This window comes from Leopardus geoffroyi, chromosome B3 (assembly GCF_018350155.1).
Source record: "Leopardus geoffroyi isolate Oge1 chromosome B3, O.geoffroyi_Oge1_pat1.0, whole genome shotgun sequence".
NCBI lineage: Eukaryota > Metazoa > Chordata > Mammalia > Carnivora > Felidae > Leopardus > Leopardus geoffroyi.
In genome coordinates, this window is record NC_059337.1 from 27,764,021 (window position 1) to 27,787,508 (window position 23,488).

At 38.6% G+C, this 23,488-nt stretch overlaps 1 protein-coding gene across 1 annotated transcript in view; it reads right to left on the bottom strand.

The window, feature by feature from the left end:
* Positions 1-23,488, bottom strand: part of OCA2 (OCA2 melanosomal transmembrane protein) — a 504,847-nt gene that overhangs the window by 475,881 nt on the left and 5,478 nt on the right. The gene's annotated exons all lie outside the window — the stretch shown is intronic.

Consider the following 23,488-nt stretch of genomic DNA (forward strand, 5'->3'; position numbering starts at 1 on the left):
TTCTTTTACATTTGCTAGCATCCCATAACCCCAGCAAGAACCTTTGATTTGCAGCAGAATGGTTTGCTTTCAATGGTTGCTTTGAACCCAACACTCGTTGTGAGCTTTGGTTGAGCAGGATTTGCAACACTGAGAAGCAATGTACATGACTATGGGTTCAATGGGTACAATACATGGATTCACCACTCCTTGTGACTCACTCATCAGTAAGAAGAAGGTGGAGTGTTGGTAGAATATGCCTGTATCAAAAAGTAAAGTAAATACATTTACATTAGTTTAGTGCAATGCTTCCATTGTCTGGTAAGAACAAAGTCCACATGCATGTATGAACTGCAAAATACAAACTGTACAACTTTCCTGATTCCACCTACAAGTTAAATGCTCTCATATTTGCATTTAAAATTATACTTCAAAATAAAGATCAGGGATGACATTCATGCTAATAATTTAGATTTTTAATTTTTCCTTCCTTAGAATAATGACATTCTAAAATACTGTGACAAGTCAAGAAAAAGAGTGTGGAAGAAAGGAAAAAGCTTTACATTTTAATACTCTTAACATCACACTTTTCCTGTTTTTTGAAAAAGGAGCCCTACATTTTCATTTGCATGGGGCTCCAGAAATTATGTAGTTAGCCCTACCAAGAGTTTGGAAACGTATCTTCCTTGCTCTCCACTGCAATCTTCTCCCATCCCTAAAGTATTCCAGCTGCTTTAGAACATGTCATTGGAATGCCCCACCAACCCCTTACTGAAACAACTAATATCTTCCTGGTCATATCTCTTCATTCTTTGAAGATCTGAATCATAGCTTGTGGTCTTGTTTTACCTTTGTCATATTTTGGTTTCAACATCTACAGAGATGATGCTTCCCACCCCCTGGACTCTCAGTTATGTGATCACCTCAGTGGCAGGGAGCTTCTCTGCTTCTTCATCAGCCAAACACCCCCTGTCCCCACTCCTCTTCCCAGCAAACCCTCTCCTCCTACTTGCCCCAACTCATTCTGTCAAGCTCACCTGATGTGTGAGTTTTCTATTGCTGCATAACAAATTAATACAAAATTGGTAAGCTTAAAACAACACATGCTTATAAGCTCAGGGTTTCTGTGGGTCAGGTGTTGGGGCAGGCTTAGCTGGGTCATTTTCTAAGGATCTCAAGGTGTCATCAGGCTTTTTTTTCTTATCTAGAGGCTCAACGAGGGAAAAATCTGCTTCCAAGATGACTCAATATTGGCAGAATTCACTTCCTGGTCCTACAGGACTGGGGCTCTGGCTTCTTGCTAGCTGTGGACTAGAGACCACACACTAAGCTCTCAGATGCCACCCTCACCTTCTACAGGTTCCTGCAGTTCCTTGCCATGTGGACTCCTCCAACATGTCTGCTCACTTCATCAAGCAACCATGAGTCTCTAGAGTGAATCCACTGGCAAGGCAAAATTTTACATAATGCAACACAACAACAGGAGCAACATCCCATCAACTGCCTTTGCCATATCCTACTGGTTGGAAGCCAGGCACAAGGCCTACCTTTAACTCAGGGGAGGGAATCACACAAGAACATGACCACCAGGCAGTAGGGATCATGGGGGCTACCCTGGGGTCTGTCTGCCACCCATGGCAAAACCCCCAACATTGGCTTTCCTTCCCTGTGCCAGCATCTAAGCAGCTGAATGTAGCCATAGAGAACCCTCTGTGGTCCTGACAGTTTTACATGACTTCCGTGTGCAGTGTTCCCACTGGGTCCTAAAACTGCCCAACAATTTTAACACATCTCCCAAGGCAATTTTCATTCTTGTTCTCCTCCATCTCCCTCCTTAAAATCCCATACACCCTCCCTCCTTTTCAACCTCAGCTGCTGCCTTTGCCTCTTCCTTCCTTCACTGAGTGAATCAACCAGGGTCCAAGAAAGAAATAGAAGCTGAAGACCTAACCGTGGAAACTGGTTACACAAGAGGTGGACATGCTGTGACACTCACCAAAGGCTAGCAATTAGCAACAGTGGGGAAATTTCCACCCCACCATAGCTGAGGAGCAGAGGAAGAAGGTGAGTGCAGAAACCATGGTGGGCCTTTCTGAAAGAAGGTGGAGTACCAGAAGAGATGCCTCCCAAAGCAGAGTGGAGTGGTAAGAAGTACCAGCTTACCTCTCCTCATCCCTCAATCTCCAAGGCAGAGCTTCCTATTGGCCAAACTCAGCAGGAAGATGCTGACCTGGGAGCCCAAGCAGGAGCCAGACACTGAGATTCAAAGCAGAGAACAGTGAAGGTGATGAATGTCTCCGACAGCAAAAGTCCCAGAATTGGCACACTGACAAAACTAGTAGGAATGAGAATAAAATGTCCAGCCTCCCAAGTACATAACAGTTTGCAACCCTACTGGGTACACTGGAGCCCACCCACTCTCACCTACTCAGTTGTATTGTTGCAATTCTCCTCTCCTGAAGAATTCAGGCCAGCATGGAAACATACTGTGATATCTGCCAACACTATAAAGATACATCTCAGGACTACTGCTCCCAGGGAGACAGGGTAGACCTACTTTTCCCTCTTTCTCTTGATAAATACAATGAAAAACCTGACATTTTGTATAAAGCAACCATAAGAAGACTCTGAAAGGTAGAGAGAAGAAAGAAAACTGGTTAGGGACCCAAGAAATGACAGAGCAGTGAGGCCCCTGAATTTTTATTTTGCCTCATATATCCCAGAAAGGGTGCTGAAGAAGTTGGCAACCTGGAAAGACCAACAAGCACAGACCAAAAAAGTCCCAAGAAAAGCATGCTTTTTTTTTTAAACATTTATTCATTTTTGAGAGACAGAGAGAGAGAGACACAGCATGAGCAGGAAAGGGGCAGAGAGAGGGAGACACAGAATCCGAAGCAGGCTCCAGGCTCTGAGCTGTCAGCAGAGCCCAACGTGGGGCTCAAACTCACAAACTGCGAGATCATGACCTGATGCCAAAGTCGGACGCTCAACAGACTGAGCCACCCAGGCTCCCCTAAAGCCTACTTTTTCTAACCAAAGGAGTAGTTAAGGTGCAGCTTAGCAGGACAGAAAACTTTTAGGCAATAACTGCTTTACTGGAGCCAAACACTGCAAACCCATATCCACCCAAGACAGCAAAGGCCAAGTGGGAAGTCTAAACCTCCACCCTCCCCAGGCTGAAATAAAGGACCCAGGCCCCCATCCCTATTGGTGTCAGAGAAGACTTATGGGGATCTGGGATGTTCACCTCTACTGGGTGCTAGGTAGTCCCACCTGCTCCCTACATACCCCTCAACCCCTGTGTAGGCAGAAACCACACACTGGGAACCTAAACTTCACCCCTCCCTGCAATAAAGAGAACCCTTCCCCATCTTTGCTAAGATGTCAGAGGAGGCAAAGTGGAAAGTCAGGACTTTAACCACTGCTTGGCAGTAATGAGGGCACCCCCAATGGTGTCACTAGAAGCCACATAAGAAGTAATATGGTGCTTTACCCCCTTCCAGCCAGGATGGTATCAGCAGAGGCCCAGTGGGGAGCCAGAGCCCCATCCTCACCCAGAAATAGAGAATCCTTCCTCATCCAGATGTAAACTGAAGCCAAGTGAAGAACTTGAACATCTAACCCCACCTGGAAGCAATGGCACGGTACCAGGCCTTTCTGCTGGTGTGGTGTCAGAGGAAGTCAGCTAAAAGAAACTTTAAATAGGAATACAGAGTTTCATAATACCCAAAATGTTCAATGAAACTCAAAAGATTTTAATTACAAAAAATCAACTGTCACAGTGATAACCAGGAAAACCTCAACTTGAAAAAAATAGAAGAAAACATTTAAATAAAAGATGTTAGAATTATCTGACTGAAAAAAAATTTTTTTCAACGTTTATTTATTTTTGGGACAGAGAGAGACAGAGCATGAACGGGGGAGGGGCAGAGAGAGAGGGAGACACAGAATCGGAAACAGGCTCCAGGCTCTGAGCCATCAGCCAAGAGCCTGACGCGGGGCTCGAACTCACGGACCGCGAGATCGTGACCTGGCTGAAGTCGGACGCTTAACCGACTGCGCCACCCAGGCGCCCCCTGACTGAAATTTTTAAAGCAGCCAAAATAAAAACACTTCAACAAGCAATAACAGACACTTGAAGCAAATGGGGGGAAAAGAGAAAATCCCACATAGAAACAGTCTCAGAAAAGAAGAGCCAAATAGAAGTGAAAAAAAAAAAAAACCGATAGCAAAATTAACACTCAAAGATGAGCTTAACAACAAAATGGAGGGGGGTTGTGAGAAAAGAACTGATGAACTGGAAGACAGAACAACAGAAACACAATCTGATAGTTTTTAAAAAATTAACAGAACCTCAGAAACATGTGGGACAATAATAAGATATTTAACATTCATGTAATCAGAATCCCAGAAGAAGAGAAAGACTGTGTAGATGAAAAAGCATTTAAAGAAATAAGGGCTGAAAACTCCCCAAATTTGGCAAAGAAATTCAAAGAAATCCACATCAAGACATAAAATAGACAAACTTCTGAAGACTAAAGAAAGACAAAGAAAAAATCTTGAAACCACTAGCAAATGACAATATACCTAGACAGTAAAAACAATTCAAATGACAGAAGAAGTGGAATATTTTTTCAAGTAATGAAAAAATAAAAACTATTAACCTAGAATCTTCTATCCAGTGAAAATATCCTTCAAGCATGAAGATGAAATCAGACCTTCTTAGATGGACAAAACTAAAAGAACTATCCTAAAAGAATGGCTAAGGGAAATTATAGAAACCTAAAAGGACAGCTAAAGAAAGGAATTCTGGAGCATCAGGAAGGTAAAAAAGAAAAACTGGAAACAAGAAATGGGTAAATATAACATTTTCCTCTCCTCTTGGATCTTCTAAATTATGTTTGATTTTGAAGCAAAAATTGTAACATTCTTTGATGTAGTTATAAATCTATGTAGAGGAAATATTTAAGACAAATTTATCACAAATGGAGGAAGTAAAAGGATATAGAGAGGGGTAAGGTTTTTCTAAATTTAACTCAAACTGATAAAATGATAACACTATGACAAGTATTGTATATATAATTTAACACCTAGAGAAACGACTTGAAAAAGCTACAAAAGAGATATATTCAAAAATACAGGAGATAAATCAAAATGGAATTACAAAATAAGACAATTAACCCACATTCCTAACATTAAACTTCCATTGAATATAAATGGTATAAATATAATTAAAAGACAGAGACTGGCAGAGTGGATTATAAAACATGATTCAGCTATATATAGTCTACAAAAAAATTACTTCAAAAATAATAATATAAGTAGGCTAAAATGTGAAAGAATGGAAAAAGATATTCAAGCATTAATCCAAAGAAAGCACAACTGGCTGTATTGATATAAGATAGACTTCAGAAAAATTATTAGGTACAAAGAGAGACATTATATAATAAAAGAGTCAATTTACTAAAAAAGACATAGAAATCTTAAATATGTATGTACCAAACAACAGAACTGCAAAATATGTGATGCAAAAAACTAATGGAACTGAAAGAAGAAAGACACATGTACAGTTCTATAGTTGGAAATTTCATTTCCCTCTCAGCAATTAATAGAACAACCACACAGAAAATCAGCAAGGATATAGACGCAATGAATAACACCATCAACCAATAGGATCTAATTGACATATATGGAATACTCCACCCAACACCAGCAGAACATACTTTTTAAGTGCCCATAGAACATATACCAAGATATACTACACCTTGGACTATAAAAAAAAACCTCAGAAAATTTATTTTTTTAATATGATTTATTGCCAAATTGGATAACATACAGTGTGTACAGTGTGCTCTTGGTTTTGGGGTTAGATTCCCATGATTCATTGCTTACATACAACACCCAGTGCTCATGCCAACAAGTGCCCTCCTCAATGCCCATCAGCCATTTTCCCCTCTCCCCCCACCATCAACACACAGTTTGTTCTCTGTATTTAAGAGTCTCTTACGGTTTGCCTCCCTCCCTCTCTGTTTTTCCCCTTCCCTTCCCCCATGGTCTTATGTTAAGTTTCTCGAGTTCCACATATGAGTGAACACATATGATATCTGTCTTTCTCTGACTGACTTATTTCACTTAGCATAATACCCTCCAATTCCATCCATGTGGCTGCAAATGGCAGGATTTCATTTTTCCTCATTGACAAGTAGTATTCCATTGTATATATTAACCACATCTTCTTTATCCATTCATCAGTTGATGGACATTTAGGTTTTTTCCATAATTTGGTTATTGTTGATAGCGCTGCTGTAAACATTGGGGTACATGTGCCCCTATGAATCAACACTCCTGTATCCTTTGGATAAATTCCTAGTAGTTCTATTGCTGGGTCATAAGGTAGCTCTATTTTTAATTTTTTGAGGAACCTCCACACTGTTTTCAGAGTGGCTGCACCAGTTTGCATTCCCGCCAACAGTGCAATTGTTCATTTTAGCCACTCTGACCAGTGTGAGGTGGTATCTCAGTGTGGTTTTGATTTGTATTTCCCTGATGATAAGTGACATTGAGCATCTTTTCATGTGTCTGTTGGCCATCTGGATGTCTTCTTTGGAAAAGTGTCTATTCATGTCTTCTGCCCATTTCACTGGATTATTTGTATTTGGGTGTTGACTTCGGTAAATTCCTTACAGATTTTGGATACTAATCCTTTATCCAATATGTCATTTGCAAATATCTTTTCCCATTCTATCAGTTGCCTTTTAGTTTTGTTTATTGTTTCCTTTGTAGTGCAGAAGCTTTTTATCTTCATGAAGTCCCAATAGTTCATTTTTGCTTTTAATTCCCTTGCCTTTGGAGATGTGTCAAGCAAGAATTGCTGTGGCTGAGGTCAAATATGTTGTTGCCTGTTTTCTCCTCTAGAGTTTTGATGTTTTCCTGTCTCACATTTAGGTATTTCATCCATTTTGAGTTTATTTTTGTGTATGGTGTAAGAAAGTGGTCTAGTTTAATTCTTCTGCATGTTGCTCTCCAGTTCACCCAGCACCATTGCTAAACAGACTGTCTTTTTACCACTGGATACTCTTTGCTGCTTTGTCAAAGATTAGTTGGCCATACATTTGTGGGTCCAATTCTGGGTTCTCTAATTCTATTTCATTGGTCTATGCATCTGTGTTTGTGCCAATATCATACAGTCTTGATGATTACATCTTTGTAATACAGGCTAAAGCCCGGTACTGTGATGCCTCCCACTTTAGTTTTCTTTTTCAATATTACTTTGGCTATTCAGGGTCTTTTGTGGTTCCATATAAATTTTGGGATTGTTTGTTCTAGCTTTGAGAAGAATGCTTGTGCAATTTTATTGGAATTGCATTGAATGTGTAGATAGCTTTGGGTAGTATTGACATTTTAACAATATTTATTCTTCCAATCCATGAGCATGGAATGTTTTTCCGTTTCTTTGTCTTCTTCAATTTCCTTCATAAGTTTTCTATAGTTTTCAGCATACAGATCTTTTACATCTTTGGTTAGATTTATTCCTAGGTATTTTATGTTCTTGGTGCAATTGTAAATGGGATCAGTTCCTTGATTTCTCTTTCAGGTGCTTCATTATTAGTGTAGAGAAATGCAACCGATTTCTGTACATTGATGTTGTACCCTGAGACTTTGCTGAATTCATGTATCAGTTCTAGTAGTCTTTTGGCCTTCCATGTAGTGTATCATGTTGTCTGTGGAAAGTGAAAGTTTGACATCTTCTTTGCCAATTTTGATGCCTTTTATTTCATTTTGTTGTCTAATTGCTGATGCTAGGACTTCCAACACTATGTTAAACAACAGTTGTGAGAGTGGACATCCCTGTCATGTTCCTGATCTCAGGGGGAAAGCTCTCAGTTTTTCCCTATTGAGGATGATATTAGCTGTGGGCTTTTATGATGTTTAGGTATATTCCTTCTATCCAGAATTTCTTGAGGGTTTTATTAAGAAAGGATGATGTGGGGTACCTGGGTGGCTCAGTCGGTTAAGCGTCTGACTTCGGCTCAGGTCATGATCTCATGGTTTGTGGGTTTGGGCCCCACATCAGCCTCTGTGCTGACAGCTCAGAGCCTGGGGTCTGCTTCAGATTCTGTGTCTCCCTCTCTCTTTGCCCTTCCCCCACTCACACTCTATGTCTCTGAAAAAATAAATGTTAAAAAAAGTTGAAAAGAAAGGGTGCTGTATTTTGTCAAATTCTTTTTCTGCATCTATTGACAGGATCATATTGTACTTATCCTTTCTTTTATCAATGTGATGTATCACATTGATTGATTTGTGAATACTGAACCAGCCCTGAAGCCCAGAAATGAATCCCATTTGATTATGGTGGATAATTCTTCTTATATGCTGTTGAATTCAATTTGTAAGTATCTTGTTGAGAACTTTTGCATCCATGTTCATCAGGGATATTGGCCTGTAACTCTCCTTTTTTGTGGGGTCTCTGTCTGGTTTTGGAATCAAGGTAATGCTGGCTTCATAGAATGAGCCAAAGCTTTCCTTCCATTTCAATTTTTTGGAACATCTTCAGATGGATAAGTATTAACTTTGCTGTAAATGTCTGGTAGAATTCCCTTCGGAAGCCATCTGGCCCAGGACTCTTATTTGCTGGGAGACTGCTGATAACTGATTCAATCTCTTCACTAGTTATGGGTCTGTTCCAATTTTCTATTTCTTCCCGTTTGAGTTTCGGCAATGTGTGGGTGTCTAGGAATTTGTCCATTTCTTCCAGATTGTCCAGTTTGTTGACATATAATTTTTCATAGTATTCTCTGATAACTATATTTCTGAGGGATTGGTTGTGATATGTCCATTTTCATTCATGATTTTATCTATTTGTGTTCTCTCTCTTTTCTTTTTGAGAAGTCTGGCTAGGGGTTTATCAATTTTATTTTTTCAAAAAACAAGCTCTTAGTTTCATTGATCTGTTCTATGGTTTTTTTGGATTCTATATTGTTTATTTCTGCTCTTTATTATTTCTCTTCTTCTGCTGGCCTTGGGGTGTCTTTGCTGTTCTGCTCCTAGTTCCTTTAAGTGTGCTGTTAGATTTTGTATTTGGGATTTTTCTTATTTCTTCATATAGGCCTGGATTGCAATGTATTTTCCTCTTAGGACTGCCTTTGCTCCACCCCAAAGGTTTTTGACTATTGTATTTTCATTTCCATTTGTTTCCATATATTTTTTGAATCTCTTCTTTAATTGCCTGGTTGACTGTTCATTCCTTAGTAGGATGTTCTTTAACCTCCATGCATGTGGAGGTTTTCCACACTTTTTCCTGTTGTTGATTTGAAGTTTCATAGCATTGTGATCTAAAAATGTGCATGGTATGATCACAATTCTTTTATATTTATTGAGGGCTGTTTTGTGACCCAGTATGTGATCTATCTTGGAGAATATTCCATGTGCACTCGAGAAGAATGTGTATTCTGCTGCTTTAGGGTGAAAAGTTCTGAATATATCTGTCAAGTCCATCTGGTTCAGTGTATCATTCAGGATCATTGTTTCTTTATTGATTTTCTGCCTAGATGATCTGTCCATTGTTGTAAGTATAGTATTAAAATCCCTGCAATTACCACATTCTTACCAATAAGATTGCTTAGGTTTGTGATTGTTTTATATATTGGGGTTCCTCTGAATTGGGTGCATAAACACTTATAATTGTTAGCTCTTCTTGATGAATAGACCCATAATTATGATATAATGCCCTTTATCTCTTGTTACAACTTTTAGTTTAAAATCTAGTTTTTCTGATATAAGTATGGCTACTCTAGCTTTCTTTTGACTTACAAGTATCATGATAGATGATTTTCCATCCCCTCACTTTCTATCTAAAGGTGTCCTCAGGTCTAAAATGGGTCTCTCATAGACAGCAAATAGATGGGTCTTGTTTTTTTATCCATTCTTATAACCTATGTCTTTTGATAGGAGCATTTAGTCCACTTACATTCAGTGTTATTATTCAAAGATATGGATTTAGAGTCATTGTGTTATCCTGTTGGTTTCATGCTTGTAGTGGTGTCTCTGGTACTTTTTGATCTTTGCAACATTCCACTCACAGAGCCCCCCCTTAGGGTCTGGTTTAGTGGTGATGAGCTCCTTCAGTTTTTGTTTGTCTGGGAAAACCTTTATCTCTCCTTCTATTCTGAATGACAGTGTTGCTTGATAAAGGATTCTTGGCTACATATTTTTCCTATTCAGCACATTGAATTTCCTGCCACTCCCTTCTGGCCTGCCAAGTTTCAGTAGATAGGTCTGCTACTACCCTTATGTGTCTACCCTTGTAGGTTAAGGCCTGTTTGTCCCTAGCTGCTTTCAGAATTCTCTCTTTATCTTTCTATTTTGCCAGTTTCACTATGATATGTCATGCAGAAGATCAATTCAAGTTACCGCTGAAAGGAGTTCTCTGTGCCTCCTGGATTTCAATGTCTGTTTCCTTCGCTAAACTGGGGAAGTTCTTGGCTATGATTTGTTCAAGTACACTTTCTGCCCCTTTCTCTCTTTCTTCTTCTGGAACTCCTATGATAACAGATATTATGTTTCATTGAATCACTTAGTTATCTAATTCTCCCCTTGTGGTGTAGAATTTTTTTCTCTCTCTCAGCTTTCTCAGTATCATCTTTTTCCATATCTACTTCACTTTTTCTCTCCTCTGCCTCTTCAATCCTCACTGTCACTATGTCTAGTTTATTTTACACCTCATTTACAGCATTTTTATTCATCATAACTATTTGTTAGTTCCTTGATCTCTGCAGCAATAGATTCTCTGCCGTCTTCTATCCTTTTTTCAAGCCTAGTAATTAATTTTATGACTATCATTCTAAATTATTGTTCAGTTAGATTGTTTATGTCTGTTTTCATCAATTCTTTAGTTGTCATTTCTTCCTGGAATTTCTTTTGAGGAGAATTCTTCTGTTTCATCATTTTGGCTAGTTTTCTGTCCCTTATGTGTTTTAAAAGCTTGTTATGTGTACTGCACCTGTGAGCACTACTATATTAAAGAGGGGTCATACACTGTCCAGGGCCTGGCCCTTCAGGAGGTGCTTTTTTGGAGTGTGTTCCTTGCTCTCTGTTCTTGTGACTTTGGTTGCTTTATCTCCCTCCCCATAGTGATGTTTTGGACCCTCCATCAGGTGTGCTTTGATTTGTTCATTGAAGTAGCCCTAGAAAAGAAAACAAACAAAACAAAAAACAACAAAAAACAAACAAAAAACAAACAAGCAAAAAACAAAAACAAAAAACAAAACAAAACAACCAAAAATACCAGCTACAACAAACCAATGGGGGGGGGGGGAGTTGAAATAAAAGAAAATTGACCAAGCAGATAAACTATATGGCTTAATCCAGAGGGGGGGGGAATAAATAAGGAGATATAGAACAGGTATAAAGAGAATAGGTTAAATATGTCTGCTTAAACAAACCAACAACCAGAATAACCAGACTAGAGGGAAGAAATAAGGATAAAAGGAAGAAAAAAACATATATATACTATGAATTTTCCAAGAATTAAATCAAAAAATGCAAAACTGCTGGGTGCCTTGGAACTGGTGGCAGTGCTGGTCTGGAGGAGGGGCTGTCTGGTTCATCAGCATAAATACTGCTTCAGTAGATATGCAGTTACCTGGCATGGAGGGGCATGGTTTGGCGTGCACCAGTCCTGCCTCCACTGTGGGCCCACTGTCCGTTCCCTGAAGCCCCACCTTGTTGGTGATAGGGAGAAAAATGGCAACACCCATGGACTGGGTGTCCCAGACCACTCTGTTCAGGCTGTTCTCACAGTGCCACAGGTGCAAATGAAGCAGTTTGTCCCACTCCACCAACTCCTGTGCCTCCCTGGCTCTTGGCTGGGATTTAAACCCCAATGTCTTAAAGGGTCCCCCTATGCACCCCAGTTTCGGGGAAGTGCCACTCCATGCCATCAATGTATGGCCTCTGGCTGGTGAGTTCAGGTAGTCTTTGTCCCTTGAACAGTTATATACCTTCTTCCTACAGCACTCCAGGGAGGGTATTGCTTTCTCCCACTGTGGACTGCACCTCTGAACTAGTTACTGAACCAGGGGCTGGCTCCCCTCCTCCCCAGATGCACAAACGGGGCAGCTGGCCCCAGTCCAGAGAAAGCCCCACAGTTAGCAACTGGCTCTTTCTCCATCCCAGTCTGTGGTTTTTCTCTTGTCCAGATATTGTCCTTCCACAGCCTCTATTTCTCTTCCCTTTGTCTCTCTGCAGAAGAGGAATCCCTCCCATCAGTGCCTATGCCATCCATTTTATCTCTCCCAGTTCACAATCATGCACCTATGGCCTGCCAGGTTGTCCCCGTGGGTCCCTGGAGACATCTCTGTCACTCTGCAGCCTGGACTCTTGGAATTCAGAGTCCTTTGGCCTCCACATTGCTGTGTTTGAGGGATGAGGTAAATTCAGATCCCCCTACTTCTCTGCCATGTTGGATCTCTCAACCCAAACCTCAGAAAATTTAAAAGAATTGAAAACACACAGTGTGTTCTGTAGCCGTGATCAAGTCAGAGATTAATAACAGAAAGACAAGCAGAAAATCTGCATACCTGAAAATTAAACAACACACTTCTAAATAACCCAGAAGTCAAAGAGGAAGTTTCAAGGGAAATCAAAATTGTACCGAACTAAACAAAATTAAAATATAACATTTCAAAATCTGTGGAATAAAGCTAAGCAGTGATGAGAGGGAAGTTTACAGCATTAAATGTTCATTCTGGAAAGAAGAAAAGGTCTCAAATCAGTAATCTAAACTCTCATCAAATTAACTAATTCTCATCTTAGTAACCTAGAAAAAGAAGAGCAAAATAAACCAAAGAAAGCAGAAGTAAGAAAATAATAAATATAAGAGTAAAAATCAATGAACTAGAAAACAGAAAAACAACAGAGAAAATAAATGAAACAAAGAACCTGTTCTTTTAAAACATCAATAGAGGGGTGTCTGGGCGGCTCAGTTGGTTAAGCATCCGACTTCAGCTCAGGTCATGATCTCATAGTCTGTGAGTTCAAGCCCTGCATCAGGCTCTGTGCTGACAGCTCAGAGCCTGAAGACTGCTTCAGATTCTGTGTCTCCCTCTCTCTCTCTGCCTCTCTCCCATGTGCATTTTCTCTCTCTCTCTCTCTCTCTCTCAAAAATAAACATTAAAAAAAAATTTAAACATCCATAGAATTGACAAACACCTCTACTATGACTGACAAAGAAAAAAAGAATAGAAATTACCAATGTCTGGAATTAAATGGGGAACATCACTACAGACATTACAGACATGAAAAGGACAATAATGGAACATTATGAACAACTCTGCACACATAAATTTGGCATCTTAGATGAAAGGGACCAATATATCAAAAAGCACAAATGAGTACAATTCACCCAATATAAAATAGATAATTTGAATAATCCTACAACTACTAAGTAGATTGATTTTGAATTTTTGAATTCCCAAAATACAAATCTCTAGGCCCAGATGATTTCACTGCAAACTTCTAACAAACATTCAAAGAAGAATAACACCAATTCTACCCAATCTCTTCTAGAAAATAGAAGATGAGGTTGGGAATAGGGAAGAGTTCCCAATTAATTTTATGAAGTTACTGTTGCCCTTATACCAAAATCAGACAGAGGCAAGAAGATGAGGGACACTTCCCAATTAATTTTATGAGGTTAGTGTTATCCTTATACCAAAATCAGAGGCAGTAAGAGAAAGAAAAGAAAAGAAAAGAAAAGAAAAGAAAAGAAAAGAAAAGAAAGAAGCAAAGAAGGAAAGAAAGAAAGAGGAAGGAAGGAAGGAAGGAAGGAAGGAAGGAAGGAAGGAAGGAACAAACAGTGAGAGAGGGAGAGAGGGGGAAGGGGGTGGGAGGGGAGGGAAGGAAGGAAGGAAGGAAGGAAGGAAGGAAGGAAGGAAGGAAGGAAGGAAGGAAGAAGGAAGGAAGGAGAAAGAAAGAAAGAAAGAAAGAAAGAAAGAAAGAAAGAAAAAGAAAGAAAGAAGAGAAAGAAGGAGGGAGAGAGGGAGGGAGAAGAGAAGGAGGGAGGGAGTGAATGTGGCACAAAAATAATTAAATATTAGCAAAGGAAATTCAACAATATATAATATACACCATGACCAAGTAGAATTTATTCCAGAGATGCAAAACTAGTTAAGGATTCACAAATTGATCAATGTTAACTATACACTTACCATATGAATCAATAATTCTACTTCTAGGTAGATAACCAAGAGAAATGGGGCACATGCCCACAAAAAACACGTACATGTTTATAGGAGCATTATTCATAACCCTCAAAAAGTAAAAACCCAAATGTCCATTATTAATGAATAAATAAAATGTGGTATATCCATATGATAGAATACTATTCAACAATGAAAATGAATAATATACTGATCATACTATGACATGGATGAACTTTTAAAACACTGTTAAGTGAAAGAAGCCAGTCACAAAAGAGCACATATTGCCTCATTCCATTTATACATGAAGTCTTCTGAATAGACAAACCTACCGAGACAGAAAGTAGATTACTGGTTGCCATTGGGAGAGGAGTGAAAGATACAAGGAAAATGAGGACTGACCATACATATGGGGCTTTATTTTGGGTTAGTGAAAGTGCCCCAAAATAGATTGTGGCTATCACCATCCAATTCAGTGGATATAGTGAAAATCATTGAATTGTACCTTTTAAATGGACATATTATATGATAATTATATATCAATAAAGCTAATAAAAACATCAATCAATATAATCTACCATGTTAACAGGCAAAAGAAGAAAAACCATATCAATTGTTATAATCATATCAATTTGACAAAATTCAATACCCATTCATGCTAAAAATTTGAAGAAAACTGGAATAGTGGGGAACTTCCTCAACTTGATAAAGAATATCTACAAAAAACCTATAGTTAACAACATACTTAATACAAAGAAACTTGAAGATTTCCTGCTATGATCAAGAACAAGGCAAGGACTTCCACTCTTATCACTGATATTCAATATAGTACAAGAATATCTAGCCAGTGCAATAGGGCAAAAAAAAGGGGGGGGGGGTTGGTAGAGAGAGTAGAAAGGAAGAAATAAAACTGCCCCAATTTGCAGATGATATGATTTTCTACATAATAAAATTCCAAGTAATCGACAAAAATATCCTCATGGAACTAAGTGAGTTCATCAAGGTCACAGGATACAAGATAATATTTTAAAAATCTATATTTCCATATACTATCAATGAACATGTTGACACCAAAATTGAAAATACAATTTACAGTTGCTAAAAAATTAAATATTTAGATGTACATCCAAAAAGACATGTACTGACTCATATGCTAGAAACCATAAAACACTGATGAAAGGAATCAAACAACTAAATAAATTAAAAGATAAATTATGTTTATGGACTGGAAGACTCAAAATAGTAAACATGTCAATTCTCTCCAAATTTATATACAGATTTAATGCAATTCCTATCAAATTCCAGAAAGATATTTTATAGATATAAAATTCAAAATATCATATGGGAAGGCAAATAATCTAGAATACCTAATGTAGTTTGGGGGAAAAAAAGATTAAAATGGGAGGAACCAATCTATCAAAATGCAAGACTTACACTATACAGTTACTGTTACTCTTAGTTACAGTAACTAAGAGTGTGTGGTGTGAGCAGGCTCATACATACATACATGGATCAACAGAACAGAACAGAGGACCTAGAAATAGACCCATGAAAATATGCCCAGTTGATTTTGACAAAGGTGCAAAGGCAATTTAACATAAGAAAGACAACCTGTTCAACAAATTGTGCTGGGGCAACTGGATATCCATGGGCAAAAGAAAAAGAACCTTTAGTTTATTTCCCATAACTTATATAAAAGTTAACTCAAAACACAACACACACTGGAGCTCCTGGGTGGCTCAGTCAGTTAAGCGTCCAACTTCAGCTCAGGTCATGATTTCGCGGTCCATGGGTTCGAGCCCTGCATCGGGCTCTGTGCTGACAGCTCAGAGCCTAGAGCCTGCTTCAGATTCTCTCTCTCTCTCTCTCTCTCTCCCTCTCTCTCAAAAATAAATAAACATTAAAAAATTTTTAAAAAACGCAACACACATTTAAATGTAAAATGTAAAACTATAAAAGTTTTACAAATAAACATAGGGGAAAATCTTTAGATAGGGCTTGGCAAAAACAAAAACAAAACAAACAAACAAAAAAACAACCTTAAACTTGTCACCAAAACACGATCCATAAAAAGAAAAAAAATGATAAATTGGACTTAACCAATACTATAATTTTTTTCTCTGTGAAAGACTGTTAGGAGGATGAAAAGACAAACCACAAACTTGGAGAAAATACTTGCCAATCACATATCCAGGAAAGGATATGAATACATAAAGAACTCTCAGGGAAGAGAAGATGGTGGCAGAGTAGGAGGATCCTAGGCTCAGCTCAGCTCATGAATACAACTAGATAACCATTAAATCATCCTAAATACCTCAGAAATGAACCTGACTTCTCCATAACTACACTCCAAAACTAAAGGTAGAGAACAGGCCATATCGAAGAAGGTGGGAAGTGCAGAGACACAGTTTGAGAGAGAAATGGATCATGGTTGCTGCAGTGGGGAGGGAGCCATGGTCCCAGAGAAGGGCAAAGACAGATTAAAGCACAAGGGAGTCCACACAAGGAAGACAAATTGCCAAAGCAACTGGCTTGGAAAGCAAGAGGAGCCAAATTTTGTGAGTTCTTCCAACCAGCAGGGCTTAAAGCCTTGAGTTTTAAAGGTCAGAAGCTTTGGCTCAGGGAATGCCTGAAGAGCATTGAGGCTGCTCTTGGAGAGAGGGCAGGGGAAATAGCATGTGGACCTACAGTGTGGAAACAGCGATCTGAAAACACCTGGGGCCCACAGAAGGGAGGTCATTTGCTCATCTCAGAGCATATCCCAGAGAGGCAGCATTCACCGAGAGATTCCTCTAGGAACAAAGGAACTAGCAGGTGCCATTCTCTGCCCCCCCTCCCCATCTCTCAGCATAAACACAGGGCTACCTGCAGAAACCAGTGCAGCACTGACACTAGGCTATCTAACTTGCTTCACCAGTACCTGTCCCCCAGGCTATGGTGGAACCTCCCTTCCCAGTCATGCTTACCCCAGTCCCAGTGAAGTAGCCTCCTTCCCCAGAAGACCAACCAAAACCCCTGCCCACACCACATTACCCAGCCTGGGAGTTTTGTGGGGCCTTGGTTTCAGCAGTGCTGGCAACGGGTCTCATTTCTTTTCTTTCCTTTCCTTTCCTTTCCTTTCCTTCTTTTCTTTCCTTTCCTTTCTTTTCTTTCTTTCTTTCTTTCTCTTTCTTTCTTTCTTTCTTTCTTTCTTTCTTTCTTTCTTTCTTTCTTTTTAGTGTTTATTTATTTTTGACAGAGAGAGAGCACAAGCAAGGGAGAGGCAGAGAGAGAGGGAGACACAGAATCTGAAGCAAGCTCCAGGCTCTGAGCTGTCAGCACAAAGCCCGATGCGGGGCTCAAACCCACAAACCGTGAGATCATGACCTGAGCCAAGTCGGATGCTTAACTGACTGAGCCACCCAGGTGCCCCTCAACAGGTCTCATTTCAAAAGCAGACCAGCACACGCCTAATTAAAACTCAGCATATTCAGGCCAGGGACAAAACACTGCCCATAACAGGCAAAATGAGCCTCCACAGATGACTGGCCTAAAGGATAAAGTGGCCAGGAAACAACAGCAGAGTTCATGCAGCACATATTGGAGATACTCCCAGAAGCAACAGGCCCTGGGAACAGGTGATACTATACTGCAAGGGCACTACAGGACCTCTTCTCCATAAGGCCATTACCCTCAAGAACAGAGACAGAGATGACTTCCCTAACTAAGAGAAACAGGCACAGAGACTTAAACAAAATGAGAAAACAGAGGAATTTGAAAAAATGAAAGAACATGACAGGGCCATAGTCAGAGATCTAAGCAAAACAGATATAAGTAATATGCCTCATAAAGAATTAAAGGACTGATCATAAAGACACTTGTTGAACTTGAGAAAAAAGTGGAAGACATCAGTAAAACCTTTAATACAGAGATAAGGAATAGTACAGTAGAGATGAATAGTTCAATAAACAAAATGAGAGACATGCTTGATGGAATGAACACCAGGCTGGAAGTGAGAGACTAAGAGAAAAATTACCAGGTGTACTCACAACTGCAAAGAAAAGGCCTCCCCCCACCCCCCCACCCCCCTCACCCCCCCAGCCCCCCACCCCCGCCGTTCCTGAAACCAGCTAGGGCGTGCCGGTTGTGGTCTGACCTAAAGGTGGGAACCAATCAAGTTCTGGTGAGTGTTCAAATTTAAATGTCAACCAATAACAGCTCTGTAACCGCGAAAAATCCCTAACTTGTTTGTGCCTGTCTATAAAAGAAGCTGTAAGATCCTCGCTCGGGGCCTTTTAGCGTCACCGGCAACGAGTGCGCGGAGGACCGGGTTCGAACCTGCAATAAACGACCCTTGCCGCTTGGCTTTGACTCTGGACTCTAGTGGTTTGTTTTCGGGGAGTCTCTCGAATCAGGGCATATCAGAAGAAGCAGAAAAAATGAATTAATGACCTAGAAGACAGAGTAATAGAAAGTAATCAGGCTGAACAAATGAAAAACAAATGGCAATAGACTTAGGGAACTCGGTGACTCCGTTTGAACTCAGTATCAAACATAACATTCATATTATAAGAGTCCCAGAAGAAGATGAGAGAGAAAGGGGGCAGAAAATTATTTTTTATTATTGAAATTTATTTGAAGAAATAATAGCTGAAAATTTCCCTTATCTGGGGAAGGAAACAGATATCCACATCCAGAAGGCACAGAGAACCCCCAACAAAATCAACAAAAGCAGATCCACAAAAACATTTTGCAATGGCAAAATGTAGTGATAAAAATATTTAAAAGCAGCAAGACAAAAGAAGACAGTTATATACCCCATATGGCAATGAGTGGACTTTTCAGCAGAAACTTTGCAAGCCAGAAGGAATGACATGATATATTCAAAACGCTGAGTGGGAAAAATATGCAGCCAATCGAACCAGAGATGAAGAGTTTCCCAAACAAAAACTAAAGGAGTTCATGACCACTAAATTGGCCCTGAAAGAAATATTAAAGGGGACTCTTTGAGTGGAAAGGGAAAACCAAAAGTAACAATATGAAAGTAGCAAACACAAAAACAAAAAACAAAAAATGAATATTTCTGTTAAAATCAAGGAACTCACAAAATAAAAGGAGGTAAAATATGACACCATATACCTAAAACGTGGGAAGGAGAGGAGTAAAGAAATGGGTTCAAACTTAAGCGAAATCAACTTAATATAGACTGCCATATGCATAATATCTTATATATGAACCTAATGATAATCATAAATCAAAAAACACTAATAGATATGCAAAGAATAAAGAAAAAGAAATTCAAATATATCATTATTGAAAACCAGGAAACCATAAAAGAAACAAGAAAGGATCATAAAAAAAACTTCACAAATAACCACAAAACAAGTAAGAAAATGGCAATAAATACATATCCAGGAATAATCACTTTACTTTTTTTAGTTTTTTTTAAACTTTTTTAACATTTATTCATTTTTGAGAGACAGAGAGACAAAGCATAAGCAGGAGAGGAGCAGAGAGAGAGGGAGACACAGAATCCGAAGCAGGCTCCAGGCTCTGAGCTGTTGGCACAGAGCCCGACATGGGGCTTGAACCCATGAACCATGAGATCATGACCTGAGCCGAAGTCAGATGCTCAACCGACTGAGCCACCCAGGTGCCCCCAGGAATAATCACTTTAAATGTAAGTGGACTAAACACTCTAATCAAAAGACATAAGGTGACAGGGGTGCCTGGGTGGCTAGTTGGTTAAGCATCTGTCTGTTGATTTCAGCTCAGATCATGATTTCATGGTTCGTGGGTCTGAGCCCCACATCGGGCTCTGCACTGACAGTGCAGACTGCTTGGGATTCTCCCTCTCTCCCTCTCTTGGTCCCTCTTCCCCCACCTCTCTCTCACTCAAAATAAATAAATAAACTTTAAAAAAAAGACATAGGGTGACAGAATGGATAAAAATACAAGACTTATCTATATGCTGCCTACAAAAGAATCATTTTAGACCCAAAGACACCTGCAGATTAAAAGTGAGGGGATGAAGAAATTTTCATTATGCAAATAGATGTAAAAAGAAAGCCAGATTTAAAAACAAAAACAAAAGCAAAAGAAAGCCAGATTAGCAATACTTACATCAGACAAAATATTTAAAATAAAGACTGTAATAACAAAGAAGGACACCATATAATTATAAAGGGGACAATCCACCAAGATATAACAATTGTAAATATTTGTGCACCCAAATACATAAAATACATAGGACCACATGTACACAACAAATACATAAAACAGTTAATAACAAACATATAGGAACTAATTGATAGTAATACAATAATAGTAGGAGACTTTAACACCACACTTACATCAATGAACAGATCATCTGAAGATAAAATCAACAAGGAAACAATGGCTCTGAATGACACACTGGAGAAGATGGGTTTAACAGATATATTCAGAACATTCCATCCTAAAACAGCGGAATATACATTCTTTTCAAGTGCACATGAAACATTCTCCAGAATAGATCACATATTAGGCCACAAAACAGGCCTAAACAAATACAAGAAGACTGAAGTCATACCATGCACCTTTTCTGACCACAGTGCTATGAAACTAGAAGTCAACCACAAGAAAAAACCTGAAAAGACCACAAATACATGGAATTTAAATAACATGGGTTAACTAAGAAATCAAAGAAGAAATCAAAAAGTAAACAGAAAAAAATAAAAACACAACAGTCCAAAACCTCTGGGATGCAGCAAAAGCAGTTCTAAAAAGGGAAGTTTATAGTAATACAGGGCACCTCAAGAAGAATAATCTCAAATAAACAACCTAAGCTTATACCTAAAGAAGCTAGAGAAAGAACTTGTTTGCTAAACCCAAAAACAGCAGAAAGAAGGACATAATAAAGATTAGAGCAGAAACAAATGATACAGAAACTAAAAAAAATTTTTTTTGAACAAATAAATGAAACCAGGAGATGGTTCTTTCAAAAGCTAAAGAAAATTCATAAACTTCTAGCCAGACTCATCAAAAAACAGAAGGACACAAATAAATAAAATTACAAATGAAACAGGAGAAATAAAAACCAACACCACAGAAATACAATTGTAAGGGAATGTTATTAAAAACCATATGCCAAAAAATTAGACAATCTAGAAAAAATGGATAAATTCCTACAAACATATTACCCACCAAACCTGAAACAGGAAGAAATAGAAAATTTGAATAGACCAATTACCAGCAAGGAGACTGAATCAGTAATCAAAAAACTCCCAACAAATAAATTCCAGACCCAGACAGCTTCACAGGTGAACTCTACTAAACATTTAAAGAACAGTTAATACTTATTCTTCTCAAACTATTCCAAAATATAGAAGAGGAAAGAAAACTAAACACAAAAATAAATTCAAAATGGATGAAAGACCTAAACATAAGATAAAATCCTAGAGAAGAAAGCAGGCAACAACCTCTTTGACCTTGGCCACAGCAACTTTACTAGATATGTCTCCAGAGGCAAGGGAAATAAAAGTGAAAATAAACTATATCAAAACAAAAAGCCTCTGCACAGCAAAGGAAACAATCAACAAAACCAAAAGGCAATCTACAGAATTGGAACTTTGCAAAAGACATATATGATAAAGGATTAGTATTCAAAGTGTATTAATAATTTATAAAACTGAACACCCAAAAACAAATTATCCAATTTAAAATAGGCAGAAGACATGAGCAGAAATTTCTCCAAAGAAGACATACAGACAGCCAACAGACACATGAAAAGATGCTCAACATCACTCACTATCAGGGAAACACAAATCAAAACTAAAATAAGATGTCACCTCACACCTGTCATAATGGTTAAAATCAATAACATAAGAAACAGCAAGAGTTGGTGAGGCTGTGGAGAAAGGAGAACCCTCTTGCATGTTGGTGGGAATGCAAACTGAAAACTCCACTCTGGAAAACAGTATGGAGGTTCCTCAAAAAGTTAAAAATACAACAAACCTATGATCCAGGGATCACATTACTTGTTATTTAACAAAACAAATACAAAAACACTAATGCAAAGGAATACATGAACTCTGATGTTTATAGCAGTATTATTTAAAATAGAGAAATTATAGCCCAAGTGATGAATGGATAGATGAATGGATAAAGAAAAAATAGTATATATACAACAGAATGTTATTCAACCATTAAAAAAAATGAAATTTTCCCTTTGCAACAACATGGATGGAGCTAGAGATTATATGCTAAGTGAAATAAGTCAGTCAGAGAAAGACAAATACTATGATTTCACTCATATGTAGAATTTAAGAAACAAAACAAGGGAACAAAGGGGGGGAAATGAGGGACAGAAACAAACCAAGAAACAGAATCTTAACTATTGAGAACAAACTGATGGTTACCAGAAGGGAGAGGCGTGAGGGAGGGGTGAAACAGGTGATGGAGATTAAGGAGTGCACTTGTCCCGATGAGCACTGGGTGATGTATGGAATTGTTGAATCACTGTATCGTACATCTGAAACTAATATAACACTATATGTTAACTATACTGGTATTTTTAAAAAATATTTCTAAATAATAATAATAATAAAGAATTCTCAAAACTCAACAGAAAGGAAAATTAAAAATTAAAAAATATCAAATAAGTGCAGATATTAAGAGTCACTTCACTTAGGAGGATATACAGATAGTAAATGAGCACATGAGAAAATGTTCAACATCATTAGCCATTAGGGAAATGCAAACTAAAACTATGATATATCACTACACACCTATGAGAATAGCTAAAATGAACAAAATAGAGACAACAGCAAATGCTGGCAGAGGATGCAGAGACTGGACCCCTCATACACTTCTGGTGGGAATATAAAACTGCGCAGACCCTCTAGAAAGCAGTTTGACAGTTTCTTAAAAAACCACCATACAACCTAGCGATTGCCCTCCTGGACGTTTATCCCAGCAGATAAATGAAACTTATATATTCACACAAAAACCTGTACATGAATGCTCACAGCAGCTCTATCCATAATAATCCAAAACTGGAAACAACCCAAATGTCTGTCCACGGATGAGTGGTTAACCGAATTGTGGTACATCTATACCATGGAATCCTACTCATCAGTAGAAAGGCACAACTAGTGATATATACAACAACTAGCATGAAACTACAGAGTGAAAGTAATGAGTTAAAAAAAAAAACAAAAGCAAATCCCAAAAGGTTATACATTGTATGATTCTGTATGTTTGGCATTCTTGAAATAACAAAGTTATAGAGATGGAGAACAGATTAGTGGTTGCCATGTGTAAAGCAAGTGATACAGGCAAAAGGGATGTGG